Genomic DNA, 3,036 nt, shown 5'->3' with positions numbered 1-3,036 from the left:
TTTTTTTCCTCTTTTTGCACTACTTACTTAATTTAACTTCTTTAAAACCTTTACTTTTTTTGAAATATGTTTATTGTAGTTTATAGCATTTATTATGTTGCATTGCAATGTACGGCTGCTGCATAAACACAGATTTCACAACATCTGCCAGCAATATTAAACCTGATTCTGATCCCACGGATCCCCTCAGCATTCCGACTCAATGTGGCTCATTGCATGGGTGGTGGGGGGCGTGAGGCAATCGAGCATCTTGTGTCAGGGAAAGTCAATGCAAACAATGGGAATGCAGGAAGCTGAATTGAACTGAGGAGTTTACTACAGTAAAGAGTTGCAAAGTCAGTAACCAAAGGAAGAAATACAAAGCATTCAGCAAAGGAAGGTGAGGTAATGAGAAAAATGAGGTAATGAGAAAATTAGTTTAGTGCAGCAGATTGCTAACACATACATTTCCTGCCAGAAACAGCAGCAGAATCCTTTAAGGTGTTTTAAATAAATCAGCAAAGGAAAAGCTTTAGAGTGTGGAGATGTCAGTCTGATCGTTCTTTCAGAAAGATTTGAAGTATAATAGGCTGTAAACTCTGCTATTGATTTCTACGTGAAAAATATCAGGGATGACCAAACTGCTTATAGCGCAGTGAGCTTGCCATTTCCCTGGGATCCTCAACCAGTTTTAGATTGTTTATAGTGAAGAAACAGACCAAGGTTCATCGGGTACAGATTAATGTTTATACTCCACACAAGTCCCTTCCCATGTCCATTCAATATCACCTTACAGACACATCGTTCCATTCCTTTCTTCACAGGTACTGAGCTTTCCCTTCAGTCCACTCTGCTCTCCACCTCAGCTGCTGTACCTATCAGTAACTGCTGTATGGTTTGCAGGATGTATTAATGGTTATATTTATGCACTGAGCTTTGAATTCCCCTATGAGTGCCAACATTTTTTAAATATATTTTTTATTTATTGAGCTACAACGTGGAATAGGCCCCTCCCATCCTTTGAATCACACCACCCAGCAACCCCTGATTTAACTAGCCCAATCGCGGGACAGTTTACAATAACCAATTAACCTACCAACTGTGGGAGGAACCTGGAGCACCCAGAGGAAACCCACGCAGTCATGGGGAGAATGTACAGGCAGTGGCAGGAATTGAACCCAGGTCGCTGGTACTTTAAAGTGTTGTGCTAACCACTATATCACTGTGCTGCCCTTACCCTTTAACTCCTTTAATTCTATGGTTTAAAAATTCTCCATTGTGTATTTTCTGGAGAACAGAGCTCCAGCTTTGTCTTTCAGTCTCATGACGGGTGTAATCTGTTATTGGAACAAAGAGCAGTACAGCACAGGAACAGGCCCTTCTGCCCACTATGTTTGTGCTAACACATTACCCATTTTTTTCATATAGTTCATATTCCTCCATTCATCTGTCTGTCTAAAAATCTCTGAAGTGTTATTATTTTACCTGTTTCTACCACCTTCCCTGATTGCACATTCCAGGCTACTTTATGTACAAAAACTTATCTGTCACTTTAAATATACCTTGTCTGGTATTTGACCTTTCCAGTCTGGGGAGAAGGGAGAATGGCTTATCCCATCCATGGCTCTCTTTAATTTTATATATTTCTATCAAATTGTCCATCAGCCACCAAAGAAAACGATCCAAGACGTTCACCCTTTCCTTACAGCTAATTCACTCTTAATCTGGGTGGCATTCAAGTTAACCTTCCCTGCACCTTGCTCCAAGCTTCTACATTCTTCCTGTACAGCAGCAGCCAGGATTTCACGCATTAAGTACATGGATAGACTATCCACTGCTTGTTTGGCAACAGACAGTATGGAACAAATGGGCCAAAGGGCCTGTTTCTATGCTTTAAGACTGTTTCTGTAGTCTAACCATTACATGGTACCTCTGCGCTTTTACTTTAGGCGCTGTGAATCCATGTTTGATGTCATATTATGTACATTTAACAACTTACTACTTTAATGATCTGCCAGTCAGTATTCCCTGAGCTCTCAGGTACTCATTTTCCAGTGCCACATAACTTCCTAATTGAAGGCCCATGGGGAGATGCTGTCAATGTCCAGTCAATTTGAGTTTAATGTAATGTATAAAGGTATGGTCAAGGACTCCTGTTGGGCAGGGTTGACCATGGATGTTGCATCCCAGCTATCCACGTCATATACAAACCAGGGCAGTACAATATGGACAGCAAGCTGTTGCCTGTGCAGCAGATTCCCCCACTCCATGCAATTGATGAATACAAAGAACGACAGAGACCAATACAGTTTGGCACCAGCGGTGTCGCAGGAGATGTCAATCAGCGTGGAATTCAATGTAGGACTGCCTTAGGGACCCCAGCTCTGGGCTTTTCTCTCCATGGTTTGCACCCAAGCCTCTTCCCCATTAGTGGGTAGAGCTACAAGGCAGCGAGTGTTTGAGATCAGAGTTGTTCTTCTCCTTGATGAGCTGCCGGCCACGGCTAATGAGCCACATCTGCCCAGAGCAACTGGTTTTAAGGCACTAGTAATCCACCTTTGTCCTCCTTTCAGTAGAAAGGGTTCTGCTGGGCTTAGTAGTTAAACCACGTGTGAAGGCCAGCAGATGGACTTGGTCATCAGAGGCGCCATTGAAAGCTTAGCCCCAATACCACCCCGGTATAACAACCTTAAGAAACCTCCCAATTACTTCTGCAAAATGCACAATTTCACATATATCTGAATGATGAGGTAATTGTATCAATTGTCTGAATTCTGAAACAGAATTTTAAATGGTCTGATCTGGAAAAATTAACAAATGGAAATCCATGCAGCTAAGTGCAAGGTCGGAACTGTCGTATGACTTTTCCTTGATGGTTGTGAAGCTCAGAATAATGGGGGAGGAAGACAGATTTAGGGGTCAGGGGATTAAGTATATGAATCAACAAAAACTAGTGGATGGGAACAAAAATGATTTAAAAAGGACAATGTTGTGCTAACTTTCATCTGGTATATTGCAAATGGTTGGAATTTAGTTGTAGGAAACTCATTCAAATCT

This window comes from Hypanus sabinus, chromosome 30 (genome assembly GCF_030144855.1).
Source record: "Hypanus sabinus isolate sHypSab1 chromosome 30, sHypSab1.hap1, whole genome shotgun sequence".
Taxonomy (NCBI): domain Eukaryota; kingdom Metazoa; phylum Chordata; class Chondrichthyes; order Myliobatiformes; family Dasyatidae; genus Hypanus; species Hypanus sabinus.
The sequence above is the reverse complement of the archived record's forward strand: the minus strand, read 5'-3'. Positions refer to the sequence as shown.